We start from the raw sequence: 12,120 nt of genomic DNA on the forward strand, positions 1-12,120 counted from the left end.
CTATAACTCCCTCCCTCCCTGTGGGATTTAACGCGCTACCATTTCCCTTCCCCCAAGAGGCTGCCTGGAGCAGGCAGGTAAACAGCTCACCTGAACCGCAGCACACAATGAGCTCATTGTTCCCCCCCCTCCCGCCTCCTCCTGAGCTCACCTGCAACCGCTGATTCCTTAACCCTCTCCTGCCCCAGGGGCTGTGCATTGCCCACCCGCGACCCTGAGCCAGGCCAGGGGACCCTGGGGCGGGCGGCTGGAGGGCGCACTGGTTCTCGAGCCCCTCTGGGCTGCAAACAACCCCCTGAGACTCATTCCCCACCCCGCCACCTGCAAGGGGCTGTCCCTGCAGTGTGGCTAGTCTCTGCCCCCCCCCGGCCCATAGGGGGTGGATCGGGGGCATGGCCGGGGCGCACCAAACTGTGGTTATTCTCTGCCCCCCCATAGGGAGCAAAGCAAGAGTTAGACCAGCCCTTGAGGGACTCAGTGTTCCTATCTGTACAATGGGAGCATAGCCCTGCCATTGTGTGTTTACCCTGGACGTTCTTTTGGGCAGGGACTGTCTCTCGCTCAGCGCCTGCAGTGCCCACCTTGCTAGGGCTCCTGATCTCAGTCGGGGTCTGTGCAGAGCCTGGCACAATGGGGGCCCTGATCTCGGTCAGGGTCTGTGCAGCGCCTGGCACAATCGGGGCCTGATCTTATTTTGAGGCCACAGGGTGCTAGCGTATTATAACTAATAAGAGACTGCAGGGCAGGGGTGGGACGAGGTGTCGATCCATCCCCTCACCGGAGAGGAAGGCTGGCTCCGTGGTTAGGTGGCTCTCCTGGGAGACTGGCGTTGAGCTCCCAGCTCTGCTACCGGCTTCCTGTCTGACCGTGGGCAAGTCACTTAACGGCTCTGTACCTCAGTTTCCCCATCTGCACGAGGGGGGATGGTAACTCGCTCCTGTCCGGGGGCGTCTCCGAGGAGGAATGGGTGCCAGTCTGTGTGGCCTGGCTGAGAAATGGTTACGCGCCCGGCTCCGGGTGCCAGGGGAAAAGAATGAGCTAAGGTGGCACCTGGCTATGATCACCTGGCCTGCCTCGGCCCCATGTCCTGCTGGGAGGTGACTCAGCAGGCCGGGCGGGGGACATGGGGGAAGCGCGTGACGCTGAGGTCACCCGTGTGAGCGCTTATGTAACCAGAGGGAAACCCTGTCATCCCTTCCTGGAACTGCCCCCACCAACCCCTGGGCGCTTGGGTGTCTGAGCCTGCTGCACGCCCCTGTCTGCGCCGGTTCTCCCCTCCCCCAGGCGGTTTCTGTACACCTGGCAGGACTCCTGGGTTCTCACTGGGAGGGAGTGTTTAGGGCAGGAGACTGGGTGGCTGGACTCCTGGGTTCTGTTCCCAGCTTTGGGAGCGGAGCGGAGTCTAGTGGTTAGAGCAGAGGGGCTGGGAGCCAGGACTCCTGGGTTCTATCTCCAGCTGTGGGAGGGGAGTGGGCTGTAGAGGTTAGAGCAGGGGGGTCTGGCAGCCAGGACTCCTGGGTTCTGTTCCCAGCTCTGGGAGGGGAGTGGGGTCTAGTGGTTAGAGCAGAGGGGCTGGGAGCCAGGACTCCTGGGTTCTATCTCCAGCTGTGGGAGGGGAGTGGGCTGTAGAGGTTAGAGCAGGGGGGTCTGGCAGCCAGGACTCCTGGGTTCTATCCCCAGCTGTGGGAGGGGAGTGGGGTCTAGTGGTGGGAACGTAGGATTGGGGACCAGGGGTGTTCCTATCTCTGCCACCGATCGGCTCTGTGACCTCAGGCAGGCCCTTCCCCCGCTCCATGCCTTAGTTTCTCCCCGTCTGCAAAAGGGGGAGGTGATGCCAGCGGGCTGCAAAGTTGCCTCAGTGTTTATAATAGGCACCGCGATGCCCAGGTCACAGGGGCCACGGCTCATGAAGCAATAAGGCTGGGGGAGTGTGGGGGGAGCTCCCAGGCAGGCTCAGTGACCAACATCCTTGTTCCCACAACCACCTTCAGTCACGTCCGGGGAGAGGAGGGTCTGGGGGGGAGAACCGAGGCCTGGCATGAACCAGGAAGTCCTGCGGAATCACCCATGTGTGGGTGGATCTTGCCAGCGGCTTTCGACACTTCCTGATTGACTTGCCGGGCTCCAGCAGCAATGCCATCCGGGAAAGCAGGTGGTGCTTCTCGGACGAGATGGCGAAACTGGTCTGACCCGGTCTCAGTTGGCAGGGGGCATTGGCCGGAGGAAGGCCAGGTTGGGGCGAGCTGTGGCATCGGGAAGAGGGTGTGCCTACCACCAGCCCAGCACAGGGTGAGGGAGAGCAAACGGCTCAGGGATGGGAGACGGGCGGGCGCCCGTTCCAGGCTGGGCTCTGCTTGCTGCTGGCTCAGTGTGCCCCTTGGACGTGGGTCGGGATCCATGTATAAACAGCTGCTGCGTCCTACCCCAGAAGTGGCTGCATCTTAGTGCTGGGTGATCTCTCCGGCCCCATACACACCCCTCTATCCACCTATCTGTCCCCACACCCCCCATCATCTATCCCCCTACACACCCCTCTGACCCCAAACACACCCCCATCTATCCTTCAACCTCCATACACACCCCTCTGTCCACCCGTCTGTCCCTCCCCCGTCATCTATCCACCTACACACCCCTCTGACCCCAAACACACTCCCATCTAGCCTTCAATCTCCATACACACCCCTCTGTCCACCCGTCTGTCCCTCCCCACATCCCTTTATGTATCCACGCCCCCCACCCCATCTGACTATCAGCATATTTGATAGGTAGGAATTCAGGGTGGGGTAAGTGTTACTGACTTTTTAAAGAACCCGGGGTGTGATTTTTAATTCTGGTGCCTCTGTCTATCACTGTCTCTGCACAGCGCCAGACACGACGGAGCCCTGATCTCGGCCGGGGGTCTGAGCAGGGCCTGGTACAATGGGGCCCTGATCTCAGGGTTTGGGCAGCGTCTGGCGCAACGGGGCCCTGATCTCTCTCTGCTGGGGTCTCTAGCCTCTGCCTTTACAGACAATCAGCGGACCGGCCTGAAGCCAAAGGCCATTGTAATTGCCTGGGGGTCTCTCGGGCCCTGCTGCGGGGTTCGGGGGGCTGAGCCAGAGGCCGCTAGTCCCGGCGATGCGTTTCCAGCCGCCGTCCGCGGGGTTGGGGATGTCGTGCCTGGCCTGGCGGGGCTGCAGCTCGGAGCTCAGCGCCGGGCTTACGTTCCTTCGAGTTGTGCAATTCATCAGCTTCTGCTTTTCTGACGGCCTGTCGGGTCATCAGCAACACATCTGCCCGCGTCAGCGTCTTCCCGGCAAAGGCCTAACGCAGGGCCGCACCAGCCAGGCCCACGATGCGCGGGGGGAGCTGGGGAGGGGCGCTGCCCGCACTTATCCACATGGGCTAGGAGAGTTGGTGCAGGGGGCAGGCAGGACTCCTGGGTTCTATGGCTCAGGCTGGGAGGGCCGGAGTCCGCAGCTGGTGTGAATCAGGATCACTCCAATGCGGATTGGCCTCAGCTGGGGATTTGCCAAAAGGTTTTTAAGGCCAAAAGGAGCCAGTGGGCTCTCCTAGTGACTGGAGCTGGGAGCCAGGACTCCTGGGTTCCCTTCCCTGCTCTGGGAGGAGAGTAAGGTCTAGTGGGTTAGAGCAGGGGGCTGGGTTCTACCCCGGCCCTGGGAGGGGAGTGGGGACTGGTGGTCAGGACTCCTGGGTTCTATCCCGGCCCTGGGAGGGGAGTGGGGACTGGTGGTCAGGACTCCTGGGTTCTATCCCGGGAGTAGGGTAGAGCAGGGGAGTGGTGCCAGGACTCCTGGGCTCTCTGAAGCTTAGTTAATGAATTTTCTATAGTGTCAATTATTGGTCTGTGAGCTCTGCCAGGCGAGTCCAGCTGAGATGCCCCCGGCTCTGCCATGTTTCTGCTCTTCCCGGACCCCGGCACCTCCGTGAGGCTTTGCAGTGACCCCAGGCCGCCAAGCAGGGTCTGTCAGCCAGCGGGATGCAGCAGGGGGCAGGCCGTGGCGGTCTTCCCCACCAGCCGAGCCGCCGTAGGGTCCATCCGTGGCTTAGTCCCACGGGAGAGCTGCCGACCCACACTGAGCTCATACGTCCCTCCTGCGCTGGGTGTCAGTTGTTCCATCCTCGCCTTTTCGGACTCCGCTGCTACGGGTCAGTTTCAGCCAGTCCTTTAAGGCCCCTTTCACCCCCACCCCCAGACAGTCAGTGGGACCCACAGGGCTCATGTCTCCTGCTGTGGGCCAGGAGGGGCTTTTTAACCCTTCGTTGCAACCACGGGGGAGCAATGCAAAGGGCAGAGGGAAACTGAGGCACACAGGGGCATCCTCAAAATATTACTGGACATTCCAACTTTGTCCTGCCTGGGAGGAGGGAACGGCCCAGGCGGACGCGCCGTGGGGACAGGCGACGAACGGGCGAGAGGCTCTTGGATTCGCCACGATGTGACTCTCCCTGCACCAGAGTCTGATACCCACACGGGGCTGAGTGCTGCAGCGTCACCGCGACAGCTAATTAACTACCCAGGGAATGGACGTTACAGAACCTGCATTTCCCCTACTCTACCCCACCCTGCCAGCCCCGGAGCTGCTCCCAACAGCTGGACTGAGAAACTGGGCACCGTGGAGGGCATGAAATAACCATAGGGGACAAATCCCCACTTGGGGTAAATCAGCTTGGCTCCAGTGGAGTCTTTGGGGCCAGATCCCCAGCTGGGGGAAATTGGCATGGCTCCATTGAGCTGAGTGGCTCTGATTTGCACCAGCTGTGGGTCAGACCCATAGGTTCTAGTGTCTGATCCGGCAGTCGGACCTGCCCCGAGTCCCACCCAGCCCTCCCTGGAGGTGAGGGAAGGGTCCTCCCCTGGTATGTAGGTGCCACTAATGAGAGAGAGTGCATTTCTAGGGTGCCCAGAGCTGGAATAACAGAGGGGCTGCAGGTCGGGAGTGAGGGGCACCGGCAGGGCTGAGGTTGTGGGGAGCCCAGGGCTGGGCTGGCAGGGGGCTGCGGGTTGGGAGTAAGGGGCACTGGCAGGACCGAGGTTACTGACTGTGCTGTCTGACATCCCGGAGGCCTGAACTCATCCCTTGTGCCTCCTTCTCCAGACGTGGGGGACGTGCCTGCAGGCAGCGGGGGCCAGGCAGCACCAGCGCCAGCAGCAGCTCCCCGGGCGGACGGGAGGCCCAGAGCGTTTGTGGTGGTGAGCGTCTCTGGTTCGTGGCCGAGGGAACCCAGCTGGCATCACCCTCTGCTCAGAGTGACTCAAAGAGACCTTCCCGCAACCCAGAGCCCACCCGCCCCCACCATGGCTAGACCACAGAGCTCCTTCCAGGAATCTCCCTCGGGGCCATCAGGAGAGGGGGCTAGGAAACACAGCTGAGCCTCTGAGTCCATCTAGGAGATGGCGGCCGGGCGTGTGTGCAGACAAGCGCCCAAGTGCCACAATCAGTCGCACAAATACCCGCGTGCGGAGACGCACGCACGTGCAAAGACACACATCTAGACACAGGCAGACCCAGAGATGGATGTGTCCACACCTCCCCCGCTGTAAATGTCACCCCCACACCCCACTATTAATGTCACACACATACACACTGCTAATGTCAAACCCACACAACACCCCATGGTTACTCTCACACCTACATATACCCACCCACTTCTTAATGGAACACACACAACACCCCACTATTAATGTCACACACATACACAACATCATGCCGTCAATGTCACACACACACATGCACAACACCCCACTATTAATGTAAAACACATACACATCATGCTGTCAATGGCACACATGCACACACACACACAACACCCCACTATTAATGTAACACACATCACGCTGTCAATGTTTCTCACACACAGACACACACCCCACCTCACTATTAATGTAACACACATACACCACGAGTAATGTCACCCCAACATACACCCACCCCACTATTAATGTAAGACACACAAACCCCGCTATTAACACACCCCACCATTAATGTCACACACACACCACTGTTAAAGTCACACCCACACAACACCCCACTATTAATGTCACACACGTACACATCACCACGCTATCAATGTCTCACACACAGACACACCCCACTATTAATGTCACACACACATACGCTAGTAATGTCATTGAGCGACCTGAAATTGACAAGGAAACAGACCGGCTCGGGCGCTTTTCTCCATCTCTTGCTGGAGGTGGGGGGCTGCTGGGGCGGAGGCCAGGGTCCCTGCCATGGGGCAGGCCGTGTGTGTGTGGGGTGGGGCTGTGTGTGGATGAAGAGGGGGTTGAGAACTGGGTCACCTGGATGCATTCTCTGTCCTGGCAGGTGAGTGCCCCCTACCCCCGCCCCCCATACCTATCACAGATGGAAACCCTCGTTACAATCATCCCTAACTGGATGGAGGGGGGAAATGAGGCATGGGGGGAGGGGGGACTCCACCATGGTCACCCCGTGAGCCAGGAATGGAACCCAGGAGTCCTGGGCTCCCAGCCCACACCCTTACTCTAGCCACTAGACCCCACTCCCTTCCCAGAGCTGGGGAATAGAACCCAGGAGTCCTGATCAACAGTCCTGCTTGCTCGATTCTGTTCCTGGCTCAGAGACGAGCAGGGCCTAGTGGTTAGAGCAGAGGGGGCTGGGAGTCAGGACTTCTGGGTTTTATCCCCAGCTCGGGGAGGGCAGTGGAGTCTAATGATTAGTGGGGGGAGTTCTAATGGTTAGTGAGTTAGTCTAGTGGGATCTAATGTAACGTGGGGGGGGGGTGAGTCCCCAGCTTGCTCTGTGCCTCAGTTTCCCTGCCTGAGAGAGAGGCGCAATGGCACCAGCCGGGCCAAACCGAGAGTGGTGTCCACGTTGCAATGGGAGACCCCCGGGGCTTGGCAAGGGGTGGGCCATTTCCCCAGCTCTCCTCCTGGGAGGGATGCACATCTGGAGGCCAGCTGTGCAATCAGCCGGATGCTGACTCAGCCCGAGGCGATTGGAAGCTCCTAGAAGCCAGCCGGGGGCTTGGGGAGGGGTGGGAATCCAGCCACCCTGTCACAGACATACACCCACCAACGCACCCTCCCCACAGCTGCCTCTGGTTATCAGCACATTCCTGCCATTCCCGGCTAAAATTAGCCTTCCATGGGGGCGGGGGTGGCCCAGAGCCTGGCCTGGGGGGGAAATGGAGGCCTGGAGTCTGGCCTCTTGGGGATGAGGTGGGGATCAGGGTCTGGAGCCGGGCCCATGCAGGGTAGGGTGGGGATCAGGGCATATAGACTGGCAAGGGAATATAGACTGTGTCTGTGTGAGATCGGGGCCTGTCCCCAAACCCATACCCTTGTGCACCCCATTCTCCCGCACTCAGGCCTGTTCACCCCTAGCCCGCATGTGGCCGATCAGTGCCCTGCAGCCCCGCGCTCTCCTGGCTCTGTTTCAGCCGCAGCTGGTAGCCAAGGGGCTGACGCTTGCTTTTCTGGCTGCCCTGTTTACGTAACCTCACCCATCGGGCTGCCCCCCTCCCCTCCCGAGCACCCTCGCCCGCCCCACGGATCGCCCCGGGCTGCAGCTATCTGCCCTCTCACCCTGCTTCTCACCCGCTGCCCCCCCCACCCCCACAGCTTCCATCCGCCTCGAGCCAAGAACAGACATGCGCCGTGATGTCCAATTCTCACTCGGGTATAGCCTGTACCTGGCCAGCCATTGGGGGGCTCAGTAGGGCACTCTCCCCAGTCAGCGCTGGCCCCAATGCCCCAGCGTGGCACTAGGGGGCGCTGGGCTGCAGGGAGCGGGACGGGGGGTGCTGGGCTGCGGGGCGGGGGGGCTCAGCGTGGGGCTCTGGGCTGTGGGGAGCAGGGCGTGGGGGATGCAGGGGGCGCTCTGCCCTCGCAGCCAATGCTGACCTCACCTCTCAAGGTACTGATCTCTCCTCTGCCTTTGGTCACCTCTAGGACAAGCAGAGGGGAAAGCCAGCAAAGGGACAAGATTCAGCGTGCCCCTAGACACGCCTGTATTCACGCCCGGCTGCTCGACTCTGTGTCCCAACCAGGCCTCGTGAGGGAGCATTGAAAACGATCGCCGCACAGGTAAGCCGTCTCGCGGTGAGATATAATGGAACAACGCGGCAGGAGAGGGGCTGGCTTGTCCTCCAATTGTCTGTTTTAAAGGTTGCATTTGAGCCCTGTAGGGACGGGGGCTGCCCCGGCCTTAAACCCAAACCCAGCAGGGTGGCCAGTGAGAATGAGACTGCACATGTGAAAAATCGGGACGGGGGGTGGGGGGTAATAGGAGACTATATAAGAAAAAGACCCCAAAAATCGGGACTGTCCCTATAAAATCGGGATATCTGGTCACCCTATGCGTACCTATGCGATAAACAGACCCATTGAAACCCATGACGAGGTTGCAAACTAAGTGTGAGTCAACAGCCGTTGCAAAACACACACACAAGAAAGCAAGCATGATTCCCGCCTGCATTAGCAAGCGTGTAGTAAGCAAGCCGTGATTCTGAGAAGTGATTTTTCCACTCTGCTCAGCGTTGATCAGGCTGCAGCCGGAGTTCTGGGCCCGACTCGGGGCACCAGGCTTCGGGAAGGATGTGGACAAATTGGAGAATGTCTGGAGGAGAGCAACATGATGAAACGTCTGGAAGACGTGACCCAGGAAGAAAGATTGAAAAAAGTGGGTTTGTTTAGTCTAGAAGAGAAGACACGTGTAGGTGTGGGGGGGTGAGATAAGTCACCAAGTACATAAACGAGTATTATAAAGACGGGGTGTCGATAAATTGTTCTCCTTAACCACCCAGGACAGGACATAAAATGAGGGGCTCCAATTGCTGCAAGGGAGGTTTAAGTTGGACATTGGGAAAAAGTTCCTAACGGTCGGGATAGTGAAACACTGGAACCAAATTACCTAGGGAGGTGGTGGGATCTCCATCACTGGAGGTTTTAAGAGCATCCCAGTCAGCGATGGTGTAGATCAGGAGCGGGCAAAACTACGGCCCACGGGCCAGTGCTCCAGCCAGGGTGCAGGGTCAGGGGCTGCTCCACGCGGCTCCTGGAAGCCGCAGCATGGGCCCCCCTCCAGTGCTCCAATGGGAGCTACAGAGGCGGTGCCTGCGGACGGGGCAGTGTGCAGAGCCGCCTGGCCGCTCCTCCGCGTAGGAGCCGGAGAAGGGACATGCCACTGCTTCCGGGAGCTGCTTGAGGTAAGCGCTGCCCGGGAGCCTGCATCCCTGAGCCTCTGCGTCATGGGGACCCAGGTCCAACCGGCCATATCCCCGGGCTTCTTAGTGCCCTCTCCAAATATGGCCACTCTAGCCCTTGGCTCGTGGTGCAGCCTGGGGAAACTTGACCGTCCACCAAATTTGACTGTCCGGAGGACAAAGAGATTCGGCCCGTGGGACACTTCTGGGGAACTCCCAGAGCATGAGTCCCCGTGGGGCTGTATCTACCCTGCCAAGCAATAGGGCTTGAACCTTGGGTCCTGGCTTCACACTCTTGAGATTCCGGGACCCTGGATTAGCACGATTTGTGTGTAGACACAAGTTATTGGGATCCAGCCGGGGTATTTCATGGCCTGGGTTCTACAGGAGGTTGGAGCTCTCAGGATTTGGGGCTGTAAAATTGAAGGGCTCGCGAGTGGGGAGGATCCCGGAGCCCGTGCCCAAGCGTCTACATGGCAATTTTTAGCCCCTGCATCACACGTCTGAGTCAGCTGACCCGGGCTGTGCGGTTTGTTCTCTCGTCCGCTCCCCAGAGGGGGGCGCGCGTGGCGTGCTGGAGGGCCTTGTTTTGGTAGGGTTGTTGCTTTGGTTTGCCGCCCACTAGACCCGTTGCCGTGTGTGCATATTAGAGAAGGGTCAAACAAAGAAGAACAGACTTGATTTGACGCGGGCCGGGAAGCCGATGCGGAGAGCGGAGGCCGGGTGAGCTGGGTGTTGCGTGCCTAGGTGGGTGGCTTCGCTGTAGCCCAGCTCGGAAGCCCTGAAGAGACAAGGCCAGGTTGTTGTTGGCCAGCACGGGACGGAGAGGGCAGCAAGCATCCCGCAAGCGATGTGGGAGCCCAGCGCCGGCAAGAAATCCAGGAGAACTCCCGGGCGAAGGGCTGAGTTTGAGCAGCTGAGAATCAGGAACAAATCTGCCTTGTAGCATTAGCCCAGAGCCGCACCCCATCCTGAGTGTGATAGCACTCTCCCCCCCCACCCCCGCTAGCTGGGAAGTCCCCTCCCTGCATGGTTTTGCCCTTTGGCAAATGTCGCGGCTTGGATGCCCCCATCAGCCCCACCATCTCTAGGTCATATCTTCAGGCGACCGAGCGTGTCCAGCAGGACAGACGCCAGCCGGCACTGGCTAAGTGGCCCGGTGCCTTGTGTGGAGGGTGTGTGTGCGGGGGGTGGCTTTTCTCCAAAGCACCAGGAATCGGCCGTGCCCTGGCATGGACTTGGTGGAACATTGACTGGCGAGCTAGAGTCGGGATTACCAGTTAGCAGATGACACCGGGCGTCAGGACTCCTGGGTTCTGTTCCCGGTTCCGGGAACCAGCACGACCTCCTAGTTAGAGCAAGGCCAGGGCTGGGGATCAGAATTCGGGGTATCTATTCCGAGCTCTGGGAGGGGAGTCGGATCTAGAGGTTGGGGCTTGGGGTGGGTGGGGTGTGATCGGGAGTCAGGACTCCTGGGTTTAGTTCCTAGCTTTAGAGGGAAGGGGAGTCTGGTGGTTAGAGCATGGCGGCTGGGTGCCAGGACTCCTGGGATCTGTTCCCAGCTCTGGGAGGGAGCAGAGTCTAGTGGTTAGAGCGGGGGTGGGGGGAGCCTGGGAGTCAGGACTCCTGGATTCTATCCCCAGCTCTGGGAGGGGAATGGGGTCTAGTGGTTAGAGCAGGGGGATGGGAGCCAGGTCTCCTGGGTTCTCTCTCCAGCTCACGGAGGGGAGTGGAGTCTAGTGGTTAGATTGAGGTGGTGGGGGGAGGAGGGAGCAGTCCGGGAGTCAGGACTCCTGAGTTCTCTCTCTGGCCCCGGAGATCCACTTCAGGCTAGCGAAGCCGTGTGCAGCCCCATTCACCCCGGTCCTCCTCCCCCGCCCCCGGCTCCCCTAGCCTGTTGAGACGGCTCATCCCCAGCTTGGGGCCTGGCTGAGCGGGGGCCACCGCCGACGCCTCCTGGCACTGGGAGATTCCTGGGAATGCGGGTGGATTGTGCAACAGCCTGGCTGCAAAAGGTGCAGCAGAGGAAGTGTGCGAGGGCCGCTGGCTTCCCCCCACGCTTCCCCGGCCGCTAGAAACCATTCCCGATTGAATGCCGTCATGCTGGGGCTGGCTGCTGAGTTGAGCCCAAGGGAGCCGATTCTCCCGAATGACAGTTCAGAGCAGAGGATCTGGACCCCCAGAAAAACAGATCCGAACTGTGGCTCGGAGCTCCCAGGAGTCAGGGGAAGTTAAACACGAGATTTCAAATGATTTCTGAACACGGTGGTTTAAAATAGAACATTCAAATACACGGCACGGAGCGCGCCCGCCCCAGGGAAGTTACAGCTGGGTGGGAGGGGAAACTGAGGCAGGGGACCAGCCTTGTGGAAAGGCATCAACAGAATGGCTGTGAGTAGAACCCAGGCGTCCTGGCGCTGCAGTGGGGGCCTGAGCCTCTGGGCCCTGCTACCTTTCTAGTGCTGGGGAAATTGCCTGAGTGGGATCAGACTCCCGGGTGGGCTGGATCCAAGCTGGGGGCGAGGTGCCTGCTGGCTCCAGGTCTTGGGACATTCCCGAGACTGTGAGAAGGCAGCAGCTGTGAAGCCCTGATACTCCACCCCAGCCCGGGCCTCCCAGAGCCAGGACAATGCCCATCCCCACCCCCCATCCCATCTCGGGTCTCTCAGAGCCGGGACAATCCCCATTCCCCCCCACACACACATCATCCCAACCCAGGCCTCTTGGAGCCAGGGAAACCCCCATCCCTGCTCTATCCTGGGCTTTTCAGAGCTGGGAAATCCCCTTCCCCCATTCCCATCCCATCCCGGGCCTCTCAGCACCGGGACAAAGCCCATCACCACCCCCTATCCCATCCCCAGCCTCTCAGATCCAGGACAATCCCCATCCCCCTCTCCCCCATCCCATCCCCAGCCTCTCAGAGCCAGGACA

This window comes from Trachemys scripta, chromosome 16 (genome assembly GCF_013100865.1).
Source record: "Trachemys scripta elegans isolate TJP31775 chromosome 16, CAS_Tse_1.0, whole genome shotgun sequence".
Lineage (NCBI taxonomy): Eukaryota > Metazoa > Chordata > Testudines > Emydidae > Trachemys > Trachemys scripta.